Raw genomic sequence first — 17,428 nt, forward strand, 5'->3', positions numbered from 1 at the left:
CCCCTTCTCTGCTCCTCTTTGCCATTTGCTCTCCTCCCTCATTTTATTCAGCCCATTGGCTTTTGCATTCTCTGCTTCTCTCTCTCTCTCCACATCTCTGTTTTGATTCCTTGGTCCCAGCTTTATTCACTGATGTTTCTCTTGTAGCAGAGCCTGTGTCTTTCTCTGTTTATTTCCCATGCTTCCTTGCACTAATTCCTCAACGGACACACCCTGGCACTAATTACTGCTGCATCCCTGAGAGGAGCGTGCCTTGAGAAGCACCAGCCTCTCAAATAAGTATTCTCTCTTTTCCTCTGGCTCTCAAAACAAATAGATTTTCATTGAAATCAACATATCTTTCTGAATCGAATAGGTTTTCATGGGGCCAATAAATTTCTTCAAAACAATGCATTTTTATTACAACATATTTTTGTTCAAACCAATACTTTTTGACTACCATATATTAATGACCCAGCCAAAACTATAAATTTACCCCAAACTATGTGGTTTCTCATAAAAGAAAATCATTTGTCTTATACAAACACATTTTTATTTGAGTCAATCCTTTTTAAAAAAAAACAGGTATATTTCTGTAGGGGAAAAAGAAAAACTCTTTACCTAGGCTAGGAATGTCCTTCCATCTAAAGAAAAAATCAAATACATCTTAAGATTTTGAATCAGATCCACCTTAAAACAATTGTAGTCCACCCAATACCAAATATCAGTTCAAACCTAAACTTTGCCTTTCCCATCACCAACAATGCATTAATACACAGTCACTGGGTTTTTGTAGGTCCTACAAAACTATGTTTTATACCCCACTCCCGTGGCTTAGGGCGCATATATACTGCAGCTGGCAGTGTGATTTCCAACTTGGGTAAATGCGCACATGCTAGCTTTGATCGAAAATGGCGGTGTAGCTGCGGTAGTATGAGATCACAGCTAGCACACGTACATCTTCCCAGACTGGGAATCACACCCCCAGCTGCTGTGCAGACATACCTTTACTGCGCATCATCGGTTGCGCTAGCAAACCCTATTCCCCCACCACTACTCTCCTCCACCATATGGTGCCATGTGTCATCACTTACTCCAGTGCAAACCTAGGGCAGAGTGGGGAGATCAAATGCCACAAAAGCAGAATTCGCCAGGTGCACTCAACCCCCACGTCACACAGGTGTGAATGACTACGCAAAAGGCAAGGCATGAGAGTCAACTCCCAGAGCTGTGCTCGGCGCCCTCAGCCGGCCCTGCTGAAGCAGTGACCCTAGCTTTGTAGGTCAGCAACAGGCAGAGCCATTTTAGGCAGAGGAATGCAGCCCAACCCCTTCCCTAAGCTTCAGGGTGGAAGCTCCAGCCCAGGCCACAGCTTCAAAGCACGATCCACATGGCTCCTTTTAGAGTGCTAGCACGAGCACCGCTAGCCCCAACCCATTGACCCAAGCTGGGAGGCTTGATTCCCCGGGCTGTGTAGACATACCCAGAAAGATCTGCAAGAAGACTCTGTGTAACAGCGCCATCTAGTGACTCCTGCCGTAACAGTACAGTCATAGAGTCACAGATTGGAAGGCCAAGAGGGATCACTGATATCCTGCCTAACAAAGACCCTGGAATTTCACCTCCTGCCTGCACACACACACAGCCCCCTCCTCTCCCAGGATTTTTACAAGAGCAGGGTTATTAACTCCCCGGGATCCTGGCCAAATTCCAGCTCAGGTAATTACCTGTTACTTCCTTCAATTTATTTCAGTTGGATACCGAATTCTTCCTCCCTTTGAGCCCTCAATTCAAATCCTCAAAGATATTTAGGCACCTAATGTGCATTGAAGCAATAGGCGTTAGACACCTAAATACCTTTGAGCATCTGGGGCCTCGTCACCGTGGAAGCTGAGGGGGGCAGTAGGTCTCTGGGATTTCCCAGCACTGGACTATTCTAGCGGCTGGGGAAGGCTGCTTTGCCCTGTGTCCTAGCCTAGCAGGGAGCTTTAAGATGCTTCATGATAAAAGATGCCCTATAAACATGAGCTATGGAGATCCAGCAAGCAATGATGAATATTAAACTGTCATCAGTAGTATACTACTGAGTAACAAATGGTAAGAGGTGATTCTGTTCCCCCTCTGTGGCGCTGCTTTTATGTGGTTATTGCCCCTCCGTACATAATGGTATCTGGGGGGTTATGGTCCCATCCTGGAAGGTTCTGAGAACTGGAGCCTGCCAAAAGACAACATTTCCACTTCCCAGCAACTTCCAAGTTGTTGTTGTTTTTGCTCTGCTTTAGAATGAAAACAAAACCTTTCAAATGTTTTTGTGAAAACAGAATTATGTTCAAATGTCCATTTTCCGACTGAAAGCTGAGCGTTCCAGCATGGGACAGGTACATGTGTGCAGCTGGATGGGTAGAGCACTGGGATAGCATCTGTAATTTTGATGAGTCTTTGGTACCCAAGGGGATGGGATTACAGATGAGCTTTGGCTGCACTGCCAGCGGAGAGGGTAATTAAAACCCCCACCACTTGCTGACTTGGACTCTGAGTCTGACCCACTGACTGTGAAGCACAGAGAGCTTTGCTGCCGGTGGTAGCTGTTCCCACCCTCCCATAGTTCAGCACACCTGAGTTGGGGGAGCAGTACACATACCTCTGATGGGAAGCACGGCATAGAACATGCCACTCCATCATGAAGCCTGGCTCAAGGAGCCCAGTGGAGCTCAGAGAGCCCAGACACACATAGTTTGAATATCCATATCATCTACTGTGAGCAGCATCTCAGTTAGTGCTCACATGGGTGGGGCTTATTTTGTGGGTGGAGCTTGGCAGAGCACCACCACCTTTTTTCCTCCCAATCTGACCCCTAGTTAAAGACTGAAAATGCTGAATGGAGACTGTGTCAGCATCTAAACCATTACCAGTGGAGGATTACTGCCACAGACTATTCCTTGTCCTGGCTAGTTTAAAAATCCCAAGCAGTGGGTCTCCACCAATAACACTGGGAGAATATTTTACAGTTGACTACATCTGTCAGTCAGGAAGTCTGTCCTGATTTTGATATCCCATAGTCTTTCCTTTCCTCAGTTTCCTCCCATCACTTCTGCTCATACCCCTCCCTCCCCATCATGTTTACAACCTTCCATCACTTATAGAAAATTGTCACGTTCTCTTCCTAGCTGATGCGCAGCCAAGCGATACATCTATCCTCCAGACTCAGTCCCTTTAGCCATCCAATGAGGTTTGCTTCCCTTCTCTAAACAGCCTCCCGTATTACAACATGCTTCTGGTAGTGAGCCATCCAGAAGGGAAATAATATTGCAGATGTGGTCACACCAGCATTCCAGAGACGGGGTCTTTAGCTCCTTACTCCCTAACGTGTGCCTCAACCCAAAACTGCACTGGCCTCTTAGGCACCATAATGCACTGCTTGTTTCATTCGCTACTCACTATGGGCCTGATCCAAAGCCCACTGAAGTCCGACGATTCCCATTGACATCGGGAGGCTTTCGATCAGGCCCCATGACCCTGATCCTGCTCTCATTGACCTCAGTAGCAAAATTGCCCATTGATGCCTGGGATGCAGGATCAACCCAAGGCATCTTTCAGCTTTGCAGCTCCTCTTCCAGATGCTTAATGAATATGATCGGACCCACATAAATATACCAGAGCAGGCCAATGCTCCGTCTAGTCCAATCACAGGCAGTAGCTAGTATCAGTGCTTCAGAACAAGGTGAAAGAAACTCCACAATGCACAATTATAGAATAATTTGCCCATAGGAGAAGTATCATCCTAACCCCAAACTGTTAGTGTTTGGTGTCAGAGTTTCAATATAATTACACCTGTGTTACCCATCTGTGGTCCCTCAAGGGGGACCATGAAGGAGGAACACAGGCACAGCTTCAGGCTCCCAGCCATCAGCTCTCTTGGGCAAAGATCTGCATCTCTGTCCCTCCTGACCAGGACGCTTTAAAGCAACACAGCTCCCTTCAGTACACTGTCATATCCCCAGCAAGCCTGACTGCCTAAAGGCCAGCAACTGCGCTTTGCTTTCTCTCCGAAGGCTACAAACAGTGTATTGCAGCAGTTACAAGTCACCACCCAGCGCTTTCTCAGCAGAGTGCATTTATTTTAAGGACAAAGCATCATGAGAGAAAACATAAAAACTAATAAAAGGATTTAGAAGCTCACTAGCCATACCAGGGATCACCCGTCTTCCACATGAGGAGTAGACCAACCTCCCTCCCAAACTTTCTGCAAGGGCTGGGGTCCTGTTGGACAGAAAGTCCTGTTCATTTACTGAATCAAAAGAAACACACCAAGTCAGTTGAAGCTCATCCTTCTAGACCAAAAGCCCTCCCTTTGTTTCCTAGTCTCTGGCAAACCCAGCCTGAACCAGCGTATGCAAACCATGCCAGGGGCTGGTACCTCTCTGGAGCTGTTTATAAGCAGTAAACCTCTCCCCCCTGTTTCTAGTTCCTGGAGGAGCTGTGGTAACTGGAGTTGCATACAATCCCTGGCCCACACTGATACATTAAACATTCCTAAACTTAATCAAATATTGTCCTAAAGATATTGCATGTGGTTGAAACATCTGTCCCACTCAGCTTATGTTGGGTTTTATTCTTTATGTATTTTTATCCTTTCTAATGTAACTTTGGATGGTCTTATCAGTCATATAAATATTTAGGTGTTGTTTTAATCTTACTGTGCTCTTAGCCAATATAATATCTTGTGGCAATGAGTTCTACAGATTAATTATGCAGCATGTAAAAATATTGTTCCTTTTATCAGTGTTAAATATGTTGCCTTTTAATTGCATTTGATCATGAAGAAGGGTGAATGGTAGTTCAGGTTTGCCTTCCCTAAAGCTTTCATCCTTTTAAATATCTGTGTCAAGTCACTGCTTAGTGATCTCGCCACTAAACTACATAGTACTACTCTCTTTACTGTCTCCTAGCAAAGTCTTTCCAGGCCTCTCACCACTTTTGCTGCCCTTTCGGCCATACTATGTCCTTTGTGAGATGGAGCAACCAAAGCTGAACACAGGATTCCAGGTGAGGCCTATCAATGACATGTCCGGCAACACTATAATATTTGCAGTGTTACTCTTAATCTCTTCCTTAATAAACCCAAACTCATTTCCTTTTTGGAACACAGCTGTGCACTGAGCAGAAATTCTCATGGAGCTGTCCACAATGGTACCTAGGGTACCTGATCCAGAACTCCCTGAACATGGTGGAGAGACTTTCACTGACTTCAAAGCGCTAGGAACAGGCCCTAGATTCTTTTGTCCTGAGTTGTCCATTATCAGCATATTCAAGGTTTTACCACTGTCTTAGGTTTTCACGTGAGCTGGGCACAGGCTGAGGCTGTATTAACCTGTTCCACCCCCGAGGCCTTTCAAAGGTCTGCCAATGGCCCTGGATCCTAACCTAGGCTTCACAGCTCCCTCAATGCACTCTGCTGCTGCTAATCCAGTCCTGGCCTTTGGCAGAATAGATCTACCCATTGCCTGCCATTGTTTGGCAGTTTTCAGATGGGACCAAAGACAGGATTTAGCTCAAGAACTCCAGAGCTGAAGAGCGTGGGAATACTTTAAAGGGATGCAAAGAATGGGTTTAAACATTAGTAGGTACTTGCAGAGAGACAGCATGGTTTAGTAGGCTAGAATCCAGAATCTACTGCCTTCTAGTCCTGCTGAACTCACTTTCTGACCTTGTGTGAATCCCTTAGATTCTCTGTGCCTCCATTTCCCCATCTGATAAACAAAAGACCACACCTGTGCACTCAAAAAGGAAATACTTGTGGTGTGCTGAGCACTAATCAGCAATTACTTTCTGCAATAAGGAGCTGATTTAAATAATATCCATGTTTTGGTCTCATGATGGGATCAGTACCTGAGTGGCCCTGGGCATTTCCAAAATCAAGAGCTGCAAAGGGTCCATTTTCCATGGCCCTGCCTGGGCAATCTTTGTCGCAGCTCTCCCAGTTCATGTAATTGCTAATTGCTTGGGCTAAGGGAAGGGCTGGGTGACATGGTGTTTGTTTTCCATTGAATAGGATTAGGGATTCTGACATGAATGATTAATCGCTGCACTGCAGACGGCTGATGAACACAGGGAAAACGTCTCCTTCCAAATGGAGAGCACGCACAATCTATGCCAAACAGCTGCTGGTTATGTCTATCTAACCCTCCCCATATCTCCTTTTATCTCCCTTCTTTTCTTCCAGTGCAACGTTTCCTCCTCATTGAGCAAACCCTGGACTCCAGTGACGTGGGGGTAAAGGAGAACTGCTAAAGAGCACTGGCCACATCCATGTTCAGTTGCTGCTTATAACACACCACTATGTAACTGCAGCTGGGAGTGCCATCCACCTGACCAGGGACCACAGAACAGCAGCAGCAGGAATTAGGCTGCCAACCCTGATGACATGCATATAAGCATGTTAGTTACATGTGTCAGGAGTATGGCCTAACTGCCTAACCAGCCACCTACTGAAATGATACGCTTGAATAGCTATGTCATTCTCTTTGGTCAAGTCTAAATATTAATGGAGGGAACATCCCAAATTTGGGTTCTTTTGTTTATTTTATTAAAATTATTTCTCCAGCTCCCATCATCACCATGGTATCTGGGCACCATGACAAAAATGTGATAATGAACACAGTCCTATCAAGGGGTTTACATTAACCATGCTCTGAACAAATATCAGCTAACAAACACCTGCCACGCTCCTAATGGAAGGAAGTAGGATTAGCCCATTTTACAGATGGAGGAAACTGAGCCATAGAGAGATTATGGCCAAATGTTCAAATTTGGGTTATTGATGTTAGGAAGCTAAATGTGTTCTAGGCACCTAAGCAAAAGTGGTCTGATTTACAGAGCTGCGGCACATACACAGATCCCACCTAAATAAAAAACCCAAACCCTTGAGAAAATCACACCACTTATTTAGGTGTGTAATTTTGGACATGCATGGACATGCATGCCCACACACACCATAGTTCGAAAACGCTGGTCTTTGTATTGTGCTGGATTATGAACACTTCAAGGCAGGACAACAGATTATAAACAATCTGGAATTAACCTCTAGTATGACACCTGCCCCAAGAGGGGCCCAGAAACTGACCAGGGCTTCTGGGCACCACTGTGACATATTTCAGAGTGGTAGCCAGGTTAGTCTGTATCCGCAAAACGAACGGGAGTATTTGTGGCACCTTAGAGACTAACAAATTTATTTGAGCATGAGCTTTCATGGGCTACAGCTCACTTCATCGGATGCATGCAGTGGAAAATACAGTAGAAAGATAAATATACACCGAGAACATGTGATATATGCCATCATGTGCCAGCAATGCCCTTCTGTACATTGGCCAAACCGGACAGTCTCTATGCAAAAGAATAAATAGACACAAATCAGACGTCAAGAATTATAACATTCAAAAACCAGTCGAAGAACACTTCAACCTCCCTGGTCACTCAATTAAAGCCCTCAAAGTCGCAATACTCCAACAAAAAAAACTTCAAAAACAGTCTCCAACAAGAAACTGCAGAATTGGAATTAATTTGCAAACTAGACACCATTAAATTAGACTTGAATAAAGACTGGGAGTGGATGGGTCATTACACAAAGTAAAAACTATTTCCCCATGCTAATTTTTCCCCTACTGTTACTCACACCTTCTTGTCAACTGTTTGAAATGGGCCATCCTGATTATCACTACAAAAGTTTTTTTCTCCTGCTAATAGCTTGCCTAATAGCTCACCTTAATTAATTACTCTTGTTACAGCTGGTATGGCAACATCCATTGTTTCATGTTCTCTGTGTATATATATCTTCCTACTGTATTTTCCACTGCATGCATCCGTTGAAGTGGGCTTTAGCCCACGAAAGCTTATGCTCAAATAAATGTGTTAGTCTATGAGGTGCCACAAGTACTCCTGTTCTTTTTACTGTGACATAAACGTTTCTCAAGGTCACAAAGTGTTTCAGTGGCAGGGCAAGGAAAAGCAGCCAGGAGTTCACTCCTCACAGCTCAGCTCACCAGGGATGCCGAGCTCTAGGGAGGTGTGATGGTAAGAGCCACAGGGTTTTTTATGTGAGGTTTGCCACAAAACAAATGCTTCAATAGGCTCTGAAAGAGCAACCTTTCGCCAGCAGCCTGGTGCTTCCGAGACAACCACAAGCCAGGGGCATAGATGCCGCCCTCAGAAGTAGTCCTACGGGAATGAGCGAGCATGCGCAGCCCTCATGAGCAACCCTACAACAATAAGAAAGGGTCTGCATGCAATGGTAATTCCAAGGAGGCCTCATCACATGAAGAGAGTCTGTTTGGTCAGTAAGGTGCAGAATTCAGGGAGTTTTCCACCTAAATTATAGTAGCCCTCTGCCTTACCAGCTCCCCAGCCCCCATCCTCTGCCCTGAGGCACCCCTCGCCACCCCAGCTCACCCCTGCTCCGTGCACGAGCACCCTGAGCACGCCGTCACTGCTTCACTTCTCCTGCTTCCCAGGCTTGCGGCACCTAAGCTGATTGGCGCCGCAAGCCTGGGAGGTGGGAGAAGTGAAGCAGCGACAGCATGCTCGGGGAGGAGGCAGGGCAGGGGTGAGCTGGGGTGGGGAGTTCCCCTGCGTGCCGCCCCCCCTTACTTGCTGCAGGTGGCCCTCCCCGCGCTCCCCTGCCCCAGCTACCTCCACCTAAATGCCGGCGGCGACCGGGGCGGCCGAAGATCCGGCCGCCGCGGTCGCTGCTGAAGAAAATGGCGCCCCCCAAATCTCAGCGCCCTAGGCAACCGCCTAGGTTGCCTAAATGGTTGCACCGGCCCTGCATTCACCCACTATCCCCCATGAGTCCCACATCCATTAACCCACTACACCCCATGCTCCTCCTCCCCTGACTTCAACATCTGTCTCTTCCTCTTCTCATTCACCCACTGTGATCCTGGGAGACTTCATCTTTCCCCCCAGTGATGCAGCCGATCCAAGAGCCTCTTGTCTCCAGATATAGACAGATGCCACCTACCACCTATGTCCATTTTCTGACTCTGGTTTTCACCACGACCTGCCACCTCTCTCTCCACATCTATCATTTGCATTATGTCATTATACTAGGTGCTGTACCAATATGGTAAGAGACAGTCCAAAGACCTTACAGTCTAGGTAAGCAAGAGACAAAGGACACATTATCACCCCCATTTTAGAGATGAGAGAATGAGGCATGGAACGATTAAGTGACTTGCCCAGGGCTTCAGTGGAAATCTCTAGAAGAACTGGGGATTGAACCAGATCTGCAAAGTTCTAGTCAATTTCTTGTCAATTTACAATTACTTCTGAGATCTATAAATTGACCAGTTCTTAATCCATTTAATGGGCGCCACTTCGGATTTTGCATAATGCTTTTTTGAATCAGAATGACATGAGGGATTAACATCAAGCTAACCAACCTATCATTACCCAGGTCAGCCTATTGACTCTTTAGATGTTGCACAACATTAGCTTTGGGACTTCCCAAGTGTTTCCAAATACAGAACAGAAATATTTATTGAATTCTTCTTTCTTATGCTGTTAGGGGTGGAGGAGAAATCTAAGGGCTGTGGTTCTGCATGGGGGCAGCGGTTCCACGTGGGGATGCCATGCTAGCAGAGGTGCTGTCTTTCAGATGAGACATTAAACAGCAGTCCTGACCCTTTGTGGTCATTAGCAATCCCAAGGCACTTTGTGCAACATCAGGAGCCCTGTCCAAATATTTGGATTAAGATTCTAGTTTGGGTAATTACATTTTGCCTCCATAAGTCGCTCAGGCAGTATTTTTTCCATTTCCTGTCCCAAATGAGCACACTGTGGATGCCCGACACTATTATTATAATTTATATTATGGCCGCACATAGGAAACCCAATCAGGAGTCAGGGCCCTAAGTGCTGCACAGACAAGTACCAACAATATATTTTGGTGCAGTGCATGCTGGTCCGCAGCTGTCCTATTCCCTGCCGGAGGTGGCTGTGTTTCAGGAGTGTGTGAAATGATCCTAAAGGTAACCCAAGATGACTGTTGTTTTATTGTGCTTCTCTGATCTCGCCTGAGACTGCTGAGGATTAAGCAGTCCCCATCCAAGCCATCTCAGGGCAAATTGATTGCATACCCATGTACAAGTGTACACGTGGGCCCAGCTCCTCAAAAAGGTATTTTAGGCACCTAACTCCCAGTGATTGATCTTTGGGGATCTGGGCCATAGCTCCTAAAACTCCTGCCCTAACACTCACACACAGCACCCACCCATTGCACACGCCCTCCAAATTAGGTCCCATCACGCCCACATACCCCGCACCTGCCCACATCCTACATCCCACACTCTCAGCCACCCGCACCTCCCATATCTCCACACGCATGAAACACCTACAACTCCCACTGTAGTGCACACACACACACAGCACCACAAACACACACACACACACACGGCTGGGATCAAAAGATTCCCCCACCCACTGCCATGAATATACACAGCTAGGAATTAAGCAGATGCCCACCCAGAGCTCTGTCAAAGGGATGAGGAGTGTGAGCAGACACTACCTATTTCACACTGGCACCGGCCTCAGCATCACTGGATCATCTTGTTTTCTTGGTCACAGGAGGAGGGGGGAACCAGCTCTGCAACAGACGAGGCTGATGCTGAAAGTTGCAACCTTTGAAATTAACTCTTCTCCTGACCTTGCTAAAGGAGTGCCGGAGGCAAATCCACCCATCTCTGCTGGTGCCTTTCGCGACATACTGTCACTCAGACAAGCAACATTCTTAATGGGTTTGTGGGAAAGGCCTGTCCTGCCTTTCCATCTGCACCTTCTGCCAGTTCCGTTCGCAAAGCGCTGGCTCGCCATACGCCATTCTCTTGAATTATTTAGACTGGTAAATCTTCCTGCATCTCACATCTTTAGTCCATCTGTTAGCCAGGGCTTTGCCTTTATAGGAACTGTCCTTTATGCATGCCGGCATCTGTCAGCAGCACACTTGCCTCTTTTATTCATGATCTTCTGTGGGAGATGGTACAAGCTGCAGAAATGCCTCATTTCTGGTATGCATTTCATTTTAATGGAAGATTACATGACTGAGGCCCACTTTATTACCTCTCGCCCTGCACATTCATCCATCACAAGCCCCATTCGCTGAGTCTGCACCGAGTTGTCGGCCATCAGGCAGCCACTGTCAGATCCTTCCCCCCCACCCCCACACGCACACACACATATTCCCCCTGGGGCTGGAGGGGGAGCGAATGCATTACCTGCACGAAGGAGAAGGTTACCAAAGGTGAAGCAATGAGCCACTGGGCTGATAGTGAACCCAGCAAATAGGGAGTTGTGTCCAAGGTGTGATGGTGTACCCCATAAGGCTTCATGGGAATATGTTTATGAATGTATATGTAATATAACTGGAATATATTTTATGCTACATATGCCATGTAACATATCTCTGTAAAGGTTATGATCTACTGAATCTAGTAATCCTATTTGTATGCATGAATCATTTTTGTATTCGAAGTATGAATATTGGCTGGGCACTGGCTTGATTTTTAAGTAGCCTTTGTAAAGTATTTGGTCAGCTTCTTGAGAAAGGAATGTGCAAATTAAGTGCCCAGTCAAGAAGCACTTAAGGGACAATGGATCTTGGGAGGCTCCAATCCACATAAGAAGTCTACATGTGAATGTTCAAGGTAGCAGGTAAGCCATGGCTGCTGCCTGTAAAAACTGAGTTATGTATGGACATGTGACTTGCTCATGTGCTTCTAAAACTCCATCTTGGAGCTGGACTTTGCATAGGAGAGAGGAGGGGGTCTCCACCCACAAGAAAAAGTCTACTTAAACCCCTTAAACCTCCATTTTGTCTTCAGCTGGCTAAAGAGATAGCCTCTCCACCCCCAAGAATACCTGAAAGAGACGAGAACAAAGGACAGTAACTAGGGTAACTGGACCCAGACTAGTCGAAGACTAGTTTGTAAAAGGAAGCTTATTGGAACGGGTGAGATTTTATCTGTATTCAGTTGTCTTAAACATAGACTTGCTCGTTCAATTTTATTTTACTTGGTAATTCACTTTGTTCTGTCTGTTACTACTTGGAACCACTTAAATCCTACTTTCTGTATTTAATAAAATCACTTTTTACTTATTAATTAACTCAGAGTATGTGTTAATACCTGGGGGGGGCAAACAGCTGTGCATCTCTCTCTATCAGTGTTATAGAGGGCGAACAGTTTATGAGTTTACCCTGTATAAGCTTTATACAGGGTAAAATGGATTTATTTGGGGTTTGGATCCCATTGGGAGTCAGACATATGAGTGTTAAAGACAAGAACACTTCTGTGAGCTGCTTTCAGTTAAGTCTGCAGCTTTGGGGCATGTGGTTCAGACCCTGGGTCTGTGTTGGAGCAGACGGGTCTGTCTGCAATGGGTGAAGATATTTTGGAACATGAATCCTGCCAGTTTGTTCTGTCCTTTCTTTCAACATCCACAGAAACTTGAGGGCCTCAAAGTATTTTGCAGATCAGTTTGCAAAGTCCACTATCTTAAAATTTCAGGAATTCAAAAACTCACTTAAAATACCATGGCAGCCAACTTTAGAGATTTTGGCCCAGATGCTCCAAGGTAGTTAGGTGTCTAATTCTAATGGGATTTTAGGTGCCTACATGCCTTTGGCCTCAGTTCCCCGTTGCCCTGCCTTGTGGAATCATCTACACCAGGGCAAGTTGGGTGTAAGGTTTCTGTAGCCTTTAACTTCCTCTTTGCTCTTGTGTAAAAGACACCCAAGGGACAGAGCAACAAAGAATAAGACATTTGCCAGAGAGATGATGGGAGAATAGCTCAACACAGTCTGAAGCACACATATTTATAACGCACTATGTACTCTGACACAGATGGGCACTGAGTCAGGTGAGAACGTAAGTGGCCAGGGCCTTAAATGCAGGCGTGGCATGAGGATCTTTGGTGGGTGCTAAGACTTAATGTAGTCCAGTCAGGATGATGAACAAGGTGTCAGCTACTGCAAGAGGGGCAACCACAGCTAGATCCAGCCACTGACTGGGAACAGGCACTATCCTACATGAAATCAGTCTGCCATCATTTTAAGGCAGTTCAGCCTCATCATGAACAGGGACCAGGAGACTATGAGTGGGCCTTGGTTGCGCTCCAGCTCCTCAACAGGAGACATAAGCCCATCTTGCCCCTGCACAGCAGGCTAGAGTAGGGAAAGGTTTCCTGGTGAGATGACTCCTGCCAATATACAAATCCCACTAACCCAGGGCTTAGACCCAGGGTTCCAGGCCCCCATGGGGCTGGAGGATCTGAGCCTGAGTCAAACCCTGGGTCCTGACTTAAGTCTTATTGCTCTGCAATGTAGATGCTGCCCCACTGGACTTGTGCTGTGGGAGTGCACCAAAAGTATCTCACAATCAAAAAGCCAACTTTCTTTGTCCTCTGGACAGTCAAGTTTGGTGGACTGTCAAGTTTTCCCACACTGCACCACAAACAAAGGGCTAAAGCAGTCACATTTTGGGAGGGCTCTCGCAATTCTGGGATTATGCGTGGTTGGACCTGGGTCCCCATAATTCAGTGTACAGTAACTCCTCACTTAAAGTCATCCCAGTTAATGTTGTTTCATTGTTACGTTGCTGATCAATTAGGGAACATGCCTGTTTAAAGTTGCACAATGCTCCATTATAATGTTGTTTGGCAGCCGCCTGCTTTGTCCACTGCTTGCAGGAAGAGCAGCCCATTGGAGCTAGCTTGGAACCAGGGTGGACCGGCAGCCCCCCTATCAACTCCCTGCTCCCCTAAATTCCCTGTGCGGCAGCCGCCCAGCAGGCTATCAATTGCCTGCAGTTCAGCTGTCCTTCCCCCCACCGCCATGTGCTGCTCCTATCCTCTGCCCTGGAGCCTCCTGCTTGCTGTGCAGGTGGGGAGGCTAATGTCAGGGTTCCCCTCCTCCCCCCACTCCTGCACCCCGCTTACCCCTTCTCCATAGAACAGGGTGGGGACATGACAGGGCTCAGAACGGTGGGAGCTTGCTGGCCACAGCTGCTGTCTCAAGTTCCTGATCTACTTAAAAAGGCAATGTACTTAGAGTGGTGTCAGCGTACTTAAAGGGGCAATGTGCATCTCTCTCACACAAGGTGTGTGTCTCTGTCTCTGTCCGCTATGCTGTCTCCCATCCCTCCATTTGTGCTGCCTTGTAGAGTGTGAGGCTACATTAACAACGTGTTAACCCTTGAGGGCTCAGCCGAATGCTAGTTCATCATTTAGCAGTAAGGCATTCCCTGGGAAATATCTCACCCTCTGACTTCACCACCTCAACCAAGCTTCACAATCATCATTGCTGTGTACAGTATTAAATTGTTTGTTTAAAACTTATACTGTCTAGTGAAAAAAATTCCCTGGAACCTAACCCCCCCTATTTACATTAATTCTTATGGGGAAATTGGATTTGCTAAACATCATTTTGCTTAAAGTCACATTTTTCAGGAACATCACTACAACGTTAAGCGAGGGGTTACTGTATATGCTGGAGCCCCAGGTTGGGATCCAGGGGTCAACAATTCCTAACCTGGGGTTACAAATAAGTGTAGATGCTCAAGCCCGAGGTTAACCAGCCCAGAGTCTGCTAGCTCAAGTTCTACTAACTGCAGTGTCTGTCTCCTATCCATCCACCAGATGACCTTTCCATGAGACTTTTCTCAGGGGATAAGTATAGAACTTAAAAGCTCAATGGACAAGGCCATGCAGTGTCCCTAAGGCCTGCAAAGAAAGTTGCAGCAGTTCAGCCAAGGATGTGAGTTAAAACAAATTGTGTTAAATCTACTTGGATTAACTGGGTATATCTCCCCAAATGAACCCCCTGCCATTGCAGGGCCATCTGGCATTGCCTGTGGCACATAATAGTTTAGTCCCCTGAGGGCTGAAACACTTTAGTTAGACTAAAGTTCCTGGGCTTATTATAGGGGTTACTGGTAAAATTTGAAGGCCTGTGATATGCAGGCGATCAGATTAGATTAGTGGTTCTCAACATTTCCAGACTACTGTACCCCTTTCAGAAGTCTTGCATGTTCCCAACTTTCACCTCACTTAAAAACTACTTGCTTACTAAATCAGACATGAAAATACAAAAGTGTCACAGCACTGACATATTGCTGACTTTCTCATTTTTACCATATAATTATAAAATAAATCAATTGGAATGTAAATATTGTACTTACATTTCATTGTATACTATATAGAGCAGTATAAACAAGTCATTGTCTGTATAAAATTTTAGTTTGTACTGTAGCCTGTTATAAAATAGCTAGATGAGTTGAGGTACCCCCTGGAAGTCTCTACGTACCCCTGGCTGAGACTCACTGGACTAGATCATATAATGGTCCTTTCTGGCCTTAAACTCTATGAAGCTATGGAAGTGGACACTCAGATTTCAGTTTAAGCCACACTTATTTCAGCTCAGCTCAAGTCAGGAATTGATCTAAGCTAGCCACTCTGAAACTGAAATCAGCGTCTATATTAGTCCATGCTGAGCTTTGAAGCAAGGCAGGGAGTCAGCAGCTGGGATTGAGTGCAGACCTGGGATCTCAGCATTGCTTCTGATTGGGATACCTTGTCAGCTGGGAGGGAGGGAGGGTGTACAAGGAGACTTTGGATTTAAATTTTTCTTTACTGAAAGCTGTTCGCCGCGTACATTGTTATGCATATAGGGCCTGATCCAAAGCCCATTAGACTCAATGGGAGCCTTTTCATTGACTTCAATGGGCTTTGGATCAGCCCCGTACATCTTAATTCAGTATCCTCAGTTGTAGTTTCATGTGCAAAATGTTTATGATGGAAAAGCTTCAGTGAATAAAGCCTTATACAGATTGTAGGTGGTGCCAGGACTCCATCGTGCCTGCCAATGCTGTCTTCCCCCAGTCGAAATCAAGTCTGCGATGCTGGATCTTCAACTTCCAACAAGGACTAGGGCTGATGCGCTGCCACCGCCCAAAGATCTGTATAGCCTAGAAGAACCAGGGACTAGAGCCCATGAAAAGAATTCAGACAAAAGAGGAACGCACTGGACTGAGGCTCAGAAAATTCCCAGCTCTGGCACAGGCTGTGTGTGACCCTAAGTAAGTTCCTCAAGCCCTGATCCTCGGCAGAATTTCAGCAGTTATTCTTTGAGTGCTCAATGAACATTCAGTTACTCAAACTGTCACTCAGGTCACAAGCTAAAATTAATTTTAAAATGGCTCCTTTAAAATATTTAGTTCTCTGTGTCAGGCTTTATGTTTTGTTTTTAAGGATTTCAGCTCAGGCAATTGTCTGCTGTGACACCATGAGGAAAAAGATAGGATCTCATCCCCTACGTCTTTAAATAGCACTTTAATCTAGTCTCAAACCAAACACACTAATATGTACCAATGATAATCATATGGTTACCGCATTTTGTCATCACAGGGAAGAGTTAAGGTTATTTCGGTGCCTTAGGTTGCATGTTAAGATCTTAACATGTTTGGATTTCTTTAAGTTTAACCTTAGCTGTGAATTTCCTATGGTTATAATGGCTGTTTTGGGGATCATTACAATCTCACTGTAATGTACTTTTACCATTAAGTTACTGATACATACTCTCAATCGTAATTTCATCTTAAGGCAGGTTTTTTTTAATCTAGAAGATATAATAATAGTAGGCAAATAAACATCATTACCATAAAGCTACCACAGTTGAAGCTCATGAATTAAAAAAAACATACTATTGGAAAAAATGCATAATGAGAATTCATTGCAAACAGAAGGGGAAGGGCACAAGCTCAAACAGGTACTGAAATGTGCACTGCCATTGGATAAATTTATTAACAAACAACTGCTTCTGTGCACTGAACAGAGTAAGTTAAAGTTAGTAGAAGAACTTAACAATGACAACCACTCACACAACCATAGGAAGCAAAGGATATTATGCATGTTGCATCTGTAAGGAACAAGCCAGTGAGAACACACTACATTACACTAGCAGAAGGTACCAGAGTTAAGAGGAGGCTAAGAGGAGTTGAAAAATATTCAGATGCCCTCACATTTCCAGTGATTTCTTAAATAGATGCACAGGAGAAATTATTAGCTTGGCTATTCAAAATAACAACCCTAGCTCTGCCCCCTCAGGCCCATCCCTCATCCACCTTCCGGGGATATTCTTGTATCATAACACGTCTCAGTAATTTTACTGACTGTGTAACCCAGCTAGATCAGTGATTATAAATGAAAACTTAATACGTTCTACAAACCAGCCAACTCCCTTCTCTTCCCCATGGTAAATAGTGTGCTAGTCAAGTGATAAATGGAGTACTCGGAGACTGGAGGACGGTACGCTATTAGAGAGACTGGTCAAGGTGGATATGTGGTCTGCCTCTAGAGCATGGGACTGGTACTCAAGTGAGATGAATGACTATGGTGCTCAAAT

At 45.4% G+C, this 17,428-nt stretch overlaps 1 long non-coding RNA gene across 1 annotated transcript in view; it reads left to right on the forward strand.

Moving 5' to 3' along the window:
- Positions 1-6,574, forward strand: part of LOC120370799 — a 52,255-nt gene extending 45,681 nt beyond the window's left edge. Inside the window, exons 2-3 of the long non-coding RNA XR_005583945.1 lie at positions 4,929-5,025; positions 6,203-6,574. This is a non-coding gene — a long non-coding RNA (uncharacterized LOC120370799). The remainder of the gene's footprint in view (positions 1-4,928; positions 5,026-6,202) is intronic.
- The last annotated feature ends 10,854 nt before the right edge of the window (positions 6,575-17,428 follow it).

The sequence above is a fragment of the Mauremys reevesii genome, linkage group 8, assembly GCF_016161935.1.
Source record: "Mauremys reevesii isolate NIE-2019 linkage group 8, ASM1616193v1, whole genome shotgun sequence".
Classification (NCBI taxonomy): domain Eukaryota; kingdom Metazoa; phylum Chordata; order Testudines; family Geoemydidae; genus Mauremys; species Mauremys reevesii.